This window comes from Meriones unguiculatus, chromosome 8, assembly GCF_030254825.1.
Source record: "Meriones unguiculatus strain TT.TT164.6M chromosome 8, Bangor_MerUng_6.1, whole genome shotgun sequence".
Classification (NCBI taxonomy): Eukaryota; Metazoa; Chordata; class Mammalia; order Rodentia; family Muridae; genus Meriones; species Meriones unguiculatus.
Genome location: NC_083356.1, coordinates 25,699,598 through 25,715,365, shown reverse-complemented (window position 1 = coordinate 25,715,365; position 15,768 = coordinate 25,699,598). Strand labels below are relative to the sequence as shown.

The 15,768-nt window shown below is 52.8% G+C and overlaps 1 pseudogene; it reads right to left on the bottom strand.

Annotated features, from left to right (window-relative positions):
• Window positions 1-2,650: 2,650 nt before the first annotated feature.
• LOC132655959 (lymphocyte antigen 6E-like) lies at window positions 2,651-9,320 on the bottom strand (annotated as a pseudogene).
• Between the last annotated feature and the right edge of the window lie 6,448 nt (window positions 9,321-15,768).

Below are 15,768 nucleotides of genomic sequence, written 5' to 3'. Positions count from 1 at the left end.
TATATATATCCCCTTGCCCTGGCCGACTTTTGAAAGCAGAACCCTGGGAGGAGACAGTTGCAACCACACAGTGGGGACTGGCTGCCCATCTGGTTGAACGTTGGGAAACTTGGTCAGACAGGAGACGACCCCATGCTTCTGAATGCCTGCCTCAGAACCCTCCCCACTTCCCCTCCCCAGACTCTGGAAAAGTAGAATAGCCACTCAAGAAAGACTTCTGAAGAGCTGCATGGGGCTGAGGTATGCCCGGGTTTCAGGAGGTCTTGCTCAGCACCCTTAGCTCACTCAGTACTCTCAGCCTTCCCCACCTTTCCTGTCCTCCTCAGCTGCAGGCGTGTGATAAGCCATCTCCACTGTTCCAGCTTGTGGCTCCCAAGACTTAGGAACTAGTGTTTCAAAATGTTGCCCAGCGTGAAGTTCTGACTTGGGGGCATGTGAGGCAGGGCGTTCCAGTCTAGACACTAAGGGACTGTGGCCCTGTGAAGCCACAGGAGGTGTCTTCTGGGATGTGGGAAGACACTCCCGGAGGTGGAGGTAGCAAGCAGGCAATGAGTGGGTGTGTCCCGGCTCTGTAGCCTGGGGTTGCAGCAGGTGAGGTGAGTAAGGTAGGCTGAGTGGAGGGCCAAGTACCATTCTCCCAGAAAAGGAAAACATTATCTGGGAAGGCTCTGAGCCAAAGCCAGGCAATGCAAGTGACCCCTGCTAGGCAGATAGGAGACCTACTCCCACTTACCTGTCCTGGATGTTTGTCCTTGTCGTCTGGGAAGGGATATGAGAAACTTACATTAGGCAAATACTGTACCTCCGATCTATATCTCCAGCTTCAGATGTAAAGCAGTAGAGAAGTAGGGAACAGTCAAGAGTCCTATTTTCTAGCCTCTGAGCAAGAGGCAGAAGAGCAGGGCAGAGATCTGGGGCTGGATAGGTAGGCTGGCAGGGCAGGCAGCTCTCACAGGCCTGGAGGCAGGGAAAACGCAGGGGTGCAAGCCCAGGGGCAGGCTCCTGGGCTCACCAAACAAGGTAGAGGAGGCTCTTCAGGCACTGGAGCACTGGGCAGGTGTGACAGTGATAAATGTCCACTTGAAAGAATCTAGAATCACTTGGTAGATGGGTCTCTTGGCCATGTCTATAAACGATTAACCTGACTGTACTAATTGAGGTGGGCACGGCTGGGACTCTGAGTTGTAGAAGTGGAGAAAGGAAACTGAGTAGGGACCGAGAGATGGCTCAGCGGTTAAGAGCACTGGCTGCTCTTCCAGAGGACCCGGGTTTGGTTCCCAGCATCCATGTGGCAGCCCACAACTGTCTGTAACTCCAGTTCCAAATGATCTGACGCCCTTTTCTGACCTTCTTGAATACCAGGCACACAGGTGGGTACACAGACACGCATGGAGCTTGAATGGCAAGCCAAAACCAACTCTCCACCTGCTTTTGTCAGAGAGGGTGTTTTATTGCGTGACTGGGAAAGACAGCAAGGGTAGGGAGCAAAACTCTCCAGAGTTCAGGAGCTCTGGCTTTCCCCTTCAAGAAGAGCCCTGGAGGAGACATGGCCTTGACTGTTCTGGTGACTGTTCAGAAAAAAGGAAGGTTTCCCAGGCCAACAACGAGGCGTATGGGCTTTTAGGGACTTGAGGATACTGTAAAGGATGGGAGCATCTCACCGATACCAGCACCAGGGACAACACAGCCCAGAAGGGCTCTCAGGGGACCCCTGTGAGTCCCCCCCCAAGTTGGAGTAGTGGGTAGAAGTCTGTTCCCTCGATTTTGGACCCAGTATAGACACAGGAGGCCTGAGTCCAAGGCAGAGACAGCACTCCTGCACCTGGGCTTATGTAGTAAGAATTCCACCTGGCCCTGTTTCAAGGGCTCCTGCCCGTCTGAGGGTGAGATTGACCAAGGACCAGAAATTCCCCAGAGCCAACACCTTGGGCCAAGCCGACTTGCACATTTATTCTTCTCTTAGGACAGCATCAGGAAAGAGCTGGCAAGATAGTGCTGCCAGGGAGACATAATGGGTTACCCATGCCCACCCAGGGAGGACAAACACCCATTCATTGCCTGACAGCAAGCCCTTACCCCTACACACACACACACACACACACACACTCACACATACTGGAAAGTCAGAGGACCTTTTAAAAGCTGATGTTCAGTTGGACGGTGCCAAAACCTTAAAATCATGTCATGTACCAGGGTCACTTCGCACACAGAAGAGGCCCAGGGGTCCAGAGGGCCATATACAGGGCCCTTTCAGGCAAGGAGAGGGTAATACAAATGCCAAGCCGAAGGTCTGTTTGAAGCTCCTGAAATGGGGTGTGTGGGGGGAAACAGTGGCTCTTCCTACTGAGGGTAGCTAGGCAAGGCCAGGACCCAATCAGTAAAAGGCGGAGGTCTCATAGGGGTCAGGGTTTGTTGGAGATGTGTCCTTGTGCCCTGTTGAAGGACTTCCTGAGGCAGGAGGAGAGCTAGGCTCTGGGCAGGAGCCTTTGGAGCAGGTGCTGTAACTTCCTTTCTGTGACAGAAGGGAAGACTGAATGTGTCTTGGGGGGGAAGTGGGGAGAAAGAGTAACAGCCTGGGCTGGGTGGGGAGTAGGGTGCTGCTGAGGCCTCAGACAGATCCCTCGATGATAGGGAAAGGCCACCCAGGCCCTCACCAGGCAGCCCGAAGCAGTGCCCACAGTAGGCTGATAGAGGCACTGGCCCATAGAGCCCCGAGGCTGCTGGTCAGACCTGAGGCAGCGCTGAGGTTGCACTGGCTGCCCTGGCAGCAGGAGACAGAGAGGGCGCGGCCATCTGAAGACATGGTGCTGTTGGGGCAGGTTGGGGCGCAGGACTTCATGACCAGGATGCCACCAGGGTTGGCTGTGGAAACAGGAGGAATGGTCATGAGTATTGTGGCCACAGTCCCTGCAGCTGCTACCACCCAGCCAGTGCTTAGGGAACGTGCAGCCTCGGACTCTGTTTGGGGTGGCAGCTTGGAGGTGTTCTCAAGAGCCTCGTGAATGGATGTTCTTCCTCAGCGCCTGTGGAGACAAGTCTTCCTTATGATGGGCTGGGCTGTGTAACATCCAAGGCCAAAGGACTGACTTGAAGACTCCTCCCTCCCTCTCTCTATTTTCCCTTTCCTGAGAGACAGATGATTCACCTCTTTTTTGCCCCATCCCTTCCCTTTCCTCTCCTCTGGGATTCAGATACCAAAAGACAGGCTTGGACCACAGTTAGCTCTCACACCTCTTGAGACTGGAACACCCTAGACCGGCTGAGTGACCCATCGCCCACACAAGGGCCCCTAGGTCTCACAATCCATGAGAGGTTGGGCTTGCAAGGGTCCCTGGGAAAGGAGATGTTGGCCTGGTTTGAGAGCATCTCCGGAAGGACCACTGTGTAAGACTTGCTCTGTTTCTGCATTCATGGAACGGGAATGACTTGCCATGTATCTACACACAGCTGGGACAGCAGGGCTCTGGAGACCACGTGGCCCTTGGGAAAGGAAGCAGCTTCCCTTAACCTGCACTGTTCAGAGGTTCTGGGAGCTATGACCCCAGCCCTTCGAGCAGGGGCCTCTAGCCTGGAGTTGGCCCGGACATTGTGAGATGGAGGAGGGATAACTATCTCAGGATGGATGCTTGATCTTTCTATGCCTCAGTTTCCTCACCTGGAAAACACCGAGTGAAGGTGGGGCCAGCCCTTCTTGGGGATAATGAGAAATGTATGGATAGTTGGAGGGTTGCGCTGGCGTGAGGAGAGTATGAGTAACGTGTTAATTATTAGTTGGCAGTGTCTAAGTGTCTGAGCTCAGTGCCACCCCTGAGTAGTCTTCTCCCGGCCTTGGCAACACAGGGAGCTGAAGGTCAGAATGGATCGCAGCTGCTCCCTGACAAAAAGAGAACCCAAGACCACTGGCATGGGCTGCAAGTGGCTTCTACCGGTCCAGGCCCAGGAAACACCGTTAGGACGCAGCCTCCTCCTGGGGCAAAAAAAGATGCTGCACTTCACATCTTTCAGTAAATGCCCAGTTCTAAAGTAGGGACCTTTACTATCCCAGATAAAGCAGGAAAGAAACAGCCTCAGTGGCTGTGTGTGAAAACTTGCTAGGAAATAATGGGCCCCGAGGCACCCTCTCCTGCCCAGGGCTTAGAGAGAGAAGGCTCTGGTAATCCATCAGTCCTCTCTCCATGGAAACCCAGCAGCTAGAGGTGTCTCCTAATCCATGGGAATGGCACACAGGGTCTGCAGCAGACCACTAATATCATTGCACCCCTTTCGCCTTGGGGCCAGGAAGCCCTTTGTCCTGCCAATGTCACTTCATTGGAAAGGGGCACGAACAGATGCCTCTTTCTACCCACAGTGGAATCTCCTTCCAAAAGCTTCTTGTCCCCAACCCAGGCTGCTTCTCCAGGGAACTTTCTGCTGCCTTCTAAAGGATACCTATCAACTCTGCTTGGCTGTGACCTCTGAGGTCCTAGCGTACAGGAATGGCTTCACATAGCTCGGAGATGGATGGACAGGCTACGGGCCAGATAGACACGTGCTCAGCAAGGGGGAAATGCCAGCCAGGGCAAGGAATGCCAGCCAGGGCAAGGACGGGGCAGAAGCCCTGGAGTACCTGAGATAAGCTGTTGCCCAGGGGTGGAACTATGGGGAGGCTCTTCCTGCGTGCCCTCACGACCTCACTGTTTTCTACCTTTGCTTCAGCAGGGCCCCTCTGCTTAGGTCTTGGCTGGGTTTTGGCTCCTGATGTGGCACTCACTTGCTGCTGGGCAAAGATCCCATTTTCTCTGTTCTTGCCTTTTGCCCTTGGGCAGTCTCTGGGCCTGTTGCCCTCTAGGTGTTTACCTCCTGCAGCACAACTGTAGATAACTAAAGGTAGTTGCCTCTGGGCAGGATGCTCCTGTGAAAGGTGTGGAGGGTCCTGGAGGTAGTGGAGGAGTATGTGATGTTTCCTCCTAGAGCCCCTAAGCCAACAGTACAAAAGCCAGCCAGAGCGTGGGCAGGAGTGTCACGTAGGGTCTGGGCTGGGGGCTTGTGTGTACCAGGACACTGCCTCCTCATAAAATAGGAATGACTCCAAGTCTGAGCTAGAAGGGTCCATGTCACCACTGGGATTTGTAGGAAACTCTTCTTATGGACAGTGCAGGGCTACACTTGGAAAACATCTGACTTCCCTCTTCCCAGAACGGGATACCTTTATGGCCTAATGACCATAGTAACTTCCATTCACTGGGCCCAAAGGCCCCATGACCCAGTTCCAATGGCAACAGCAAAGATAGTATCCCCAAACCCTTTGAGACCTAGAGGTGACACTGTCCACCTGGATCCTCAGAGTCTGCAAGGACCGTTGGCCTCTCTGCTGTACTCAGCTTTCTTCTGGGACCACTTCAGATAACTGACTCCTTGCCCCAGCTACCCCAGCGCCAAGCCTGAACCCCATCACAGCCACCATCACAGCCCCATACACAAGCTCTAGGCCCCCAGCTCAGCCCCTCCACTAGGGGGAGAACCAGATGCACAGTGGGATGTAGAAAGGAGAGGGTTTGGCCTGGCAAGTGCAAGGGAGAGTGCTGGTCAGGGAATCTCAACAGTGACAGGACCGAATTCTAGAGTCGTGGCAGGGACAAATGCTATGGCCCACTGATTGGAGACAGAGATCTGGGCGAGCAGTAAAGATCCAGATGGGCCTGAAATACCAGGCTGCGATGCTAGTATCTTCAGTATGTCGACCTACATCCAACCCTCCTCCCACCTAATCTTTCAGCCTAGTTTAAACTGTAAACTGGAGAATAACAGTGTCCCTAGGGTCTGATATGGGGATACCGAGGGCTTCTGATGTCGAGCGTGGAAAGAAGCCAAAGGGGTCCGGAAAGCACTTGTGTAGTGCTGGTGGGGTGGTGGGATGGGGCCTGCATGGCCCAGGGTACTCACTGGCCCGAGTGATCACACAGTACTTGTCCGTCAAGGCGCACTCTACGAGAGACTCGCAGTTCTCGTGCCCACACACACATGGCAGTGCAGGGCCCGGGCTGGGGGGAAGCACAGGCCATCAGTCTGGGCCGGGGCTGGGGCTAAGTGCCCAGCCACCTGCCTGGTGGCCCACTTAAGGTCATTACCCTCTGATCCTCCTTTCTCCTCCAGGAGTTTCCCCCAGTTCTCTGGGAGGGTCTGAGTAGCTAGGAACTTCATGGTAGCGATTCTGATGCGCTTCTTTCTCTGTCCCCTCTGGCCCTGTGTATGCCAGTATCAAAGCGTCAGTGTGTGTTACCGGAAGGTGTGGGGTGTGATGGCATGATACCCTCAGGCTAGACTCAGAGACGGTCTGCTTAAAGCTTCTCAGGCACCTATGAACTCCCACACTTACCTGCCTCTCTGCTCTGTATTTATCTCTCTGGCAAGGAGACCGAGAACATTAGTAAATATAGGAGATCCTTTTCAGCTAAACCAAGGGAAGATCAGATGGGTAGGTGGTGTCTATATGAATATACATAGGTGTGGGTGGATGGATGGACAGACGGAAGGATGGATGGGTAAATGGATGGGTGAATGGATAGATAGATGAGTATATGTGTGTATGGTTGGATGAGTGGATAGATGGATGGCTAGGAGGGTAGATAGATTAAAACATGGATGCCTAGATGGATTTATGGATGGATGGATGGATGGATGGATGGATGAATGGATGGATCGATGAGTATGTGGCTATATGGCTATATGGATAGATGAGTGAATGGATAAATGTGTGAATGGATGAGCAGAGAAATGGGCAGATGGATGAAGAGATGTGTAGTGAAAGGGTGCAGGCATGGAGGGGTATGTAGGTGAATGAGTGGATGATAGTTGGGTTCATGTGCAGGTGGATGTTTAGATGAATACATGGGTGGGTAGGTGAGAAGGTGCATGAATGAGGAGATAGATGGTGGGTGGCAGAAGGGATAAAGCATCAGGAAGAAATCTAAAGAGGGCCGATTTAGAATTTCTAATTCTTATTTTCCCTACCGCTATGCATGGTGTCCTCACCTACAATGTGGGAACAGTGGTGTTCTTGGCCTTCTCAGATGATAAAATGACAGAGTTCACAACGCACGCGGCTCCTGTCCCTTCCTTCCTCGGAAGAGGACTGACGGGAGCTTCCAGGGCTAGGACAGTTGCCTTCCTAGAGACAGCTTGCCTCCTAGCCAGAGCAGGCTGGCTCTAACAGTTGTGTCCCTAAGCATCAGGAAGTGCTTAGAGCTGTTCACCTCTAAGAAAAGAACAGCCTGGCTCTGTCCCACTCTGCCCAAGGCCTGTGGGGGGCCCTCACCTCCAGGCTGAAGGCAAGAGGCTTCAGCAAAAGGCTGCCAGTGCTAGGGATCTGGACAGGCTCCAGAGACGGGTAATTCCAGATGCTGTGACATTGACCACAGCTTCCAACCACAGAAACTGACAAGAGAGCCCTCGACAGAACACAGGCTGCCTAGAGACTCCTAGAGACTCCAAGTCACACCAAGGGTGACTTGGGCAGAAAGCACAGCGATTATTCTGTGGTGACTCCTGCTGGGAGGCAATAGTTTGTGAGAGGGCAGGATAACATGGGAAGCCCCACATCTTAGCCCCACATGAGTAGATTTCTATGCGTGGTTGAGAACAGTTGCATTGACCAAAGGTGCAGAACTGCGGAGGCAAGGCCAGCCTGGAGGGTTGCAAGGATACCTCGACTTTGACAAGGCATGCTAGGGGTTCTGGCCCAGAGGCTGAGAAGCTGGGAAAGATGTCTTTTGCCTAGGCCTTGGGAGGGGTATCTGGCAAGGAGTGTCCTCTAGGAGTTTCATGTAAGGGTACTGAATAGCAGGTGTGTCCTGTAAAAATGTCTTACAGGGGAGTGTCCTCGTAGGGGTCTCCCTGCAAGAGTATTGGGTAATAGGTGTCCTTGGCAATGCATACCTGCCTGGATCTTAAGTCAGTTTTACCCGTGGAGTTAGATAATTACCCCTTCCACATGAGAGCCATCAGTGTTGAAGCTGTGGTGGTCCTGTGTTGAGAGCTGGGAGCTATCTGTGGTACTTGACACTCTCTTTTCTGAGATAAGATATATACATTTCCCAGTTTAGGGTCTCTGGAAATGCTCAGGAAAAAAAATGGCTTCCTGTTGGGGAGGTCTTCTGGCTATGATCTCCCGCGCCATGCACAACTTTGCATACTAGTCCCCAGTCCTGTTTGGCTGGGGAGACACTCTAGATTATTCTAGACAAGGACATCATGGTACCCCAGTTTCCTCATTGCCATCCCCAGAGACCCTCTTCCCTAGGAGCTGGTGAAAGATAATGAATGGACCGCCCTCCTGAAGCTCTCAGAGCCCTAACGAGTTCCCAGCAGGCACTGTCCTACAGGATGCTATAAGGTCAACCTCCCAGAAAAGCTGAGCCTCGAGGACAAAAGTGTCCCAGCCAGGCACTGTTCCACCTTCTGACTCAGCCTTCCCACCCTCCTGCCTTGTTTCCTGCCTCCTGGGCTGGGAGATCCTGCTCAGTGAGTGTCTCTGGTCTGAGGCCTCCCAAGGATCTTCCACTCCATCTTTTTGCTAAGTGATGCCCCAACCTGACCCTGACTTCCTCCCTGTCCTCCGGGCCAGCCTCCACCCTCGCCCAGTGTCCCTCCACCTGCCTCTCCACCCTCCTACATGGACACCTGATGGCTAGACTGCTTCCCAAGGCCCTTCTTTTCCCTCCGCCCCCTCCCCACGCTCAGGGGAAGCTGATGGGGCTAATTATCCTGGAGCTGATAATTATTCCACTGATGATCACAGGCTGATGTACATTCCTCCCACCACCACCCCGGCCTCATTTCTGTCCCTAAACCAGGTCATCAGGACCATGGAGGCTTGACCCATGCAGTCTGCTTGCTGATGGCCTTCCTTCCTTTTTAGCACCAAGAGTGCTGCATTCCAGGAGTGCCTCATCCTGAGGAGGAGGTAGGGGTGAGGAGGGGGATAGTGGACCCATCTCACTAAATCCCAGGACCCAGTACCCACAAGTGGTACCCAGGGTAGCTCCCGCTTCTGCACCTCTGCCCCCCTTCCCAAAGAGCCAGAAAGGTAGCACATAATATCTAAAAGGTAGAGGCTTCCCAGTCTGCTTGGGCAGTGAGCCTGTTCCTCACTCCCTGGAGCCCCCTTACCAGGCCAGTGCCCCGGATGGTACCCTCTCTCTCAGCTCAGAAGCCCCACTGGCCCCATACTCCTGAACCCTTCCCAGAGGCCGTCTGCCTCCCCGTACACCAGGTGCAGCCAGCGCCTTACCCAGAGAAGCACACACCACAGCCAGCAGCGTCAGGACCAGGAGGGGCCTCATCATGGCTCTCCACCAGCAACTGGGAGCCACCAGGGAGAGGGTGCCTTTATAAGGCTACGGAGTGCCTGGGAAACCTGGTAATTTGACCGGGGGTAGGGGGTGGGGATGAGCTTGGGGTGGCAGGGCTGGCCGGCCTGACTCATGTCACCCAGGCTCCCTCAGCCCCACCTCCAAGGTGCCCCCTTAGCCTGCACTTTGGTCCCAAGCCAGCAGCCTCCCTTTCTGGCAGTTACCAACAGACCCCAGCTTCACCAGGGAGAAAGAAGGAGGTCTGCAGTAATAGCCCTGTCTTGTAGTCTAAGAGGAACACGGTTCTCCCCTGGGGGTCTGAATAGCGACTCTTCTGAGTATCACAGCCCTTCCCTTCTGCCTTCTCGCTCACATTAGGCAATCAGAAAGACACCAAACCCAATTTAATGGGAGAAACTGTAGTATTATGGGCTGAAGCTGGCCCCTTCGATCTCAGTGTACATGTAGTTCCTGAGGACCAGGTAGAAAGGCCAATTATAACTTGGAGGTAAGGGCTGAGGCTCTGCCTGCTTAGAGGCTGATATGGAGCGGGGGAACCTCATCAGGGCAGAGACTAGCTGTACTGGCCAGCCTGGTGGACATCCCATCCCTGTATCTGGCCTCCACCTTGGAAGCTGTGCAATGACCAGGGTTCCCAGGAGAGACAGGAAATGACTTGTGCTTATATTGGTTGTGGGGGTCTTGCTGGGGTCTGAGGCTGAGAGGTCAGAGCTCACATTTCCTGTTATTCCTCCTGTCCCATCCCACGGCTGACCCTGCCCAGGTCTCCTTCCTCTCAGACCTCCTGCCTAGGCCCCCTGGTATCCTCTGGATTTATGTACCTGTCCAAGTAGATTCTGGTTCCCTCAGTCCCTAGTACAGGATGATCCTTCTACCTTCAGACCCTCATCCAGACCTAGCCTTGTGCCCAGAGCACACCCCACAGGCAAATCACCTTTATCAAAACATTCTTTTTTTAACCCCTGCCCTGACCTGTGCTTTGGAGGTGTCCACCTAGAGCCTGAACCCTTTTCTAGACATCTTCTAGAGGCCTAGGAGCCTCAGGGCCTCTTCTCAATCTCCCTTGAGGTGGGATGAAGATGCTGGGGGTCTCACTGCGCTGTGAGTGGCAAAGAGTAACAGTCAAGTAAGGGAAGAGGTGAGGTTGCATGCACAGAGGAGGTAGTCCGCTCATCTCTGCACCAGGACTGTGGAGTCAGAGCCCGACCTCACACCATGTGCTCCGGGCAGCTCTGGTGTCTTATTTGAATAGTTCCTCCGATTCTTTAGAACCTTCATGGCTTCACACATATTTGTTTCCACTTTTTTTTTTTAATAGTCTCCAAATGGCACAGAGGAACCGACCTTTGTCAGGGGCATACAGAGAGCCCTGTGAGGGCTGTGACCATCTGGTCTCTGACCACTTCCTTGTCCTAAGGGTCTTTCTCGATATGCTGCACACCCATGAGGCGGCCTTGACCGTGAAAGCTGGTGTTCTTCAGCCACTGTTCTGCTCACCCACTCCACAGGTTCATGGCGTCTCTGAGCTTGGGATTGCCTACATGTGGAGATGATGGTGAGTGAGCGTGAGCTGCATATAGCCCAGCTGCATATAGCTGCCTCAGTACTTTCTGGTACATCCTGGAATACCAGGACGCTCTCTGCCAGGCCAGGGAGTCTCCTTGCTCGGCTGGCCAGGCAATTAGGAGTGACGTGATGGACCAAACCTGGTGCTAGGCAACAGTGTATAGACCCTGGTCATAGCCCTAGAGAAAAGAGGTAGGACCGGGGCTGTGGCCACAGGCTTGATATCTTCAATGGGTAGACCCCAAATGGGCATCTCAGAGCAGGAGGTATAGTGCTTCCTGGAATATGTAAGCTGCTATTACCACCTCAGGTGACTTAACAAGACAACTCTCCTCTCTCTCCTCCCAACCTGGACCTGCTGCTTACTTAGCCTCTCTCTATCCCGGTACCCACGAAGCCAGAGGCTCTCTGACAGAGAGGCGGGGGCTTGAGAGGCAGAGGCATCGAAGTGGCACCGTCCCTGCCCCAGGCACTGAACCAGCTTCTCCTATCAGTACCTTGATGCAGAACGCAGGCACAGGGCCCTAGGATGACACCTGTGTGCACGTGTGTGTTGGGACCCATATCAACAGATATGATCAAGGTCAGATGGCAGCTGGGCCGGGGGGCCAGTAGCGTCTGCACACCAAACTGTGAATGGAATCCCGAGAGTATAAAATTAGCCAGTGTGACACAGAAAACAGGCCAGGACCTGATGGCTTTGGAGAACTCTGTGCTGGCAAGGTAGGCCGGATGGCACAGGGTGGCTCCAAAGTCAGGGTTGCTAATTTGGAGATCTGCAGGAGCAGCGTGTCCTTTAAGAGGGAACTGGTGAATGCTGACCCCAAAGGGCTTTTAAGGAGCAAAGGCTCTGTAGCCTTCATGGGGATGAAAGTACTATACTGTCAGCTGGTGGGAAGAGGAGGGCTGTAGGGTGGGAGGAGCCGCTGGGGTGGGGCTGGAGTCTGTGGAGGCTGCAGCTGTCTGTGACGGCCCCTTGTTAACCTAATGAGCCACCTAAGTCCCCCTCTCTTGCAGCTGGATGGGTGTTAGTTACAGCTTAGACTCTCCAAGCTGGCCCATAATTAAGGTATCTGTCTAACCTGGCATTAGCCTCTACTCCCAGATGCCAAAAGGGGACAGGGCTCCCACTCCTGGAAAGTACAAGGCAGATGAGGGAACCTGGCATGGGCCAGTTCCAGGGAGCTCAAGTCCACTTCACAAGAGTTCTGGGTCCCCATGAAGAGCCCAAAACTTTGCTGTAAACCAAGGGCCTAGGTTTGCCCCTGTACACTCTGTCTGGAGACCCTGGCACCCTCCTACCTTTACACCTTGCCTTTTCCTACCTGTGCCGGGAAATCAGCAAACAGACTGCTCACAGTGTCTGAACTCCCCTCTATGGGAATAAAGCTGGGGATCCAGCACAGCCATCCAGGGGTTCATTCCACACCCTGTCCTCAAACGTGTAAACCCCTTCTGTAAGACAACACACTGTTGGCATGTTACGATCCGTGCCTGCCCACTGGTTCATAGTAAACCATTTCTTCATTGCTTAGAAGGACCCATCCAGTGTAGATGCTGTGAAAACTGTTATTTCAGCAACAAGGAAGGAAGTCTGGATGTCCAGACAGGTGCACCCCTCCTCCCCACACACTCAAGAGTTTTGGTGAGTTGGATGCGTGGAGGCAGAGCCTGTGGGCACAGATACTGAGGGCCATCTGCACTTTATAGATGACAGCTCAAGCTCTTGTGCAACCCATAGGTCTTCTGTCTGCCAAACACACTCCCAGAGCTCTCTGAACCCCTTCTACTTACTAAGGTCCCTCTCGGGCATAGCTGGCAAGCCAGTAACAAGAAAGTGGACACCTGAGCAGAATGACATCGAAGGAGATGGAGCTCAGTCAGCCCCAAATTCCCACCCCTTCCCAAGGAGTAAACTGAGTCTGAGTGACCAGAAAATTAGGACTTGAAGTCAGGGCCCTCAGCTAGCAGGCAGGTACTGAGACTGGGGACTTGAAAAGATGGGGTTGGTGGGCTCCCGTGTCAAGGTACCCCACAGGGGACTCTTTTCTGGAAAGCAGGATAGCTTGAGGGTACAAGGCCTATACTGGGATCAGGCAGAGGAAGGGCTGGAGAGCTAGGCTCTTCCCCAGGGGAGAGATAGGGTCTCAAGAGATACCTACAATGAGAGAGCTGGGTTAACATACACCCACTGTGGAGCGCGTATTAATGGAGTATTAGGTCTGTCCCCAGTCTTTCCAACCCCTCTTTGTCATCTGAAAGATCAAGATCAGTAATAATACTGATGGCAAATAGAGGGCCCCACCAGTTAGGGTTTGCAAGCTGGAGGGAGAGGCAGATGTCTGGTCAGGCATGCAGCACAGCCTCCCAGTCAGTGCTCTTGACTCCTGATACTGCTCGGTAGTGAGAGAAATGGGTCTTCTGGGAGAAATAGCTGATCTAGAGGTGGGGCAGGGCAGTGAGCCCAAGGCCAAGGCACTTTCCTCAGACTTCTGTTTTCAGATGTAATTCACATGCGCACAATTTACCCCTTCAGTCACCTGGGTATCCGCATATCTCACCAACATCTATGTCTGTCTAGAAACAGATCGTGTCCCAGCAACAGTCCCCACATCAGCCCCTGGAAACCCGTGGCCTGCTTTCTTTGCATCCCTCAGGAGGCAAATCCCTAAGGATCTGGGTGTCACATGCTGTTGGCATCATATAACCCACGGGCCTTGGTTCAGCCATGTTGCAGCATGTGTCCCTTTTATGACAGAATAGTCTTCCCTCAACAGACTGAGCCACGCTGTGGCTGTGCACACCACGAGCCAGCTGGCAAGCATGAAGCTATACAGCCTCATGAGGGACCAGCACTCAAGAAAATGGTGAAAGCTAGGGTTGGTGACCTTTTCCTACACTCTCAGCACTTGGGAGGCTCTGGGCTACATCGTGAGATCCTGTTTCTAAACAAAGGGTACGGCTCACTGGTAGAGCAGTCATTTCTTGGTACTGTACCAAATGATAAATACAAACAAACAGAAGGGGAGATCCACCTGCACGTGACAATTCCTCGAGTTACTTAGTTAGGTGGCATCCTGCTCTGGAAAGAGCAGAGCCCAGACGGCGTCACAGTTGTGGCTGCGCTCAGTGACCATACTCCAACAAGCACACCACGGGAACACGGAAGAGCACACCGAGGGAGGCAGCCGGCATTCTGAGGACCCAAGTCAAATTCACAGTGAAAAGTCTTGCAAAAGGAGCCACCAGAAAAGGCATATTCCTTCAGCTTCCTTCTGTCCTCTCAAAAACCTCCACCTGGACCAACCAAACCACCACACCAAAAAAAAAAAAACACAATTCTACTATTAGCCAGTCTTGGCTGCTGACAAGATCCTAGAAAACCAAGCTAAATCTCCAGTCACCTTTTTCCAGGAGTCTTCAAGGGTCAAGATGACTGTGTTAGGAAGGCCTTCAGTGGGATTCTGGAGCAGAAAAGGGACATTGGGGGGAAAAAAATCAAATAAAATCGCCTAAGAACGTGGACCAATACTGATTTGTTAACCATAATGAACAGACTACAGGACTTTAAGGGACAGGGAAGGTGGGGGTGGGGAATGTGGAAACCATGCAGCTATACTGCCTTTTCAATTTCTTTGTGATTCTACAGCTATTACAAAAGGGAAATTTGATATTTAAAAATGTGGCGATGCCTACGGAAGGCCAGGGACTCAAGGTGTGGTGTGTGTGTGTGTGTGTGTGTGTGTGTGTGTGTGTGTGTTTTCAAAGGAGCTCCTGGGCAACTGCCACTCTTCTCATATTCAGACAGGTTAGAGTGCCCTGGCAGCCAGACAACCCCTCAGGAGCGGTTTTGTTTTGCAGGCAGTGACAGGCTCTCTCCAGAAGCCCGAAGAAGGCAAAGAAATTGTTTGTTTTAGCAGATAAGATGCCATCTCTCCTTAACCCGTAATGAAATCCTGACTCCTGGGAGCGCGTGAACCTAGGGCCTGCTTAACACCGGCCCTGACCTTGCTCACACCCTAAGCTCCTATTCTGGTTACAGCTGAGCCCTGATCTTGATCAGAGCTATTGCCACATACTGAACCTTGATCCTGGTCATAGCTGAACACTGACCCTCATATTATATACTGAGCCTCGATTCTGTTTACATACACTGAGCTCTGATCTTGGTCAAACTCTGGGTCCTTATCCTGGTCACATACTGGCCCTGATTCTTGTCACACAGAACCCTGGTCTAGGTCACAGAGACTGAGAAATGTCTCAGATCTTGGAACAGAGCTCAGAAGAAACAAAGGTGTAGCAAGTACCTCACAACGGGCTAAAAGGCATCTGGGGTTTAGGTTAGTTATGAGGTTCTGAACGGCACAGCGACAGGGGACTTGGGTGCTTATTCCTGACCAACCAGGTTTAATCCCCTCCTTTCCTTCCCATGCATGACATCTTGACTACCTTCTGCCTTCCTGTGGGGGTGGACACCAGCTTTCCCCAGACCATCCTGAGGGATCCTGCCTTGGTTCAATGCTATAGTTACTACATCGGCTCCTGCCTGCCCAGGCTTGCTCTGGATGTTCATTCCCTAAGCATTGCTGGCTTCTGGTGGGAGATAATTTATTCCAGGTGCCTGGGGTGGCTGGCTGCACCAATCCTGGCCAGTCTGGACGGCCAGAGCTGGGGTGCAGGCATGCCAGTGCTCCTGACTGGGAAGCAGCTTGGTGTTTTTTGTTTTAGTTTTTGTTTTTTTTTTTTAAACAGGGTTAAGTTGTGTAAACAAAGGCATTATGCCTGCCCTCCAAGTCCCCAGCACTCTTCGGAGTGACCTGACTGTTGACTGGCACACACGCTGTTCTTGCAG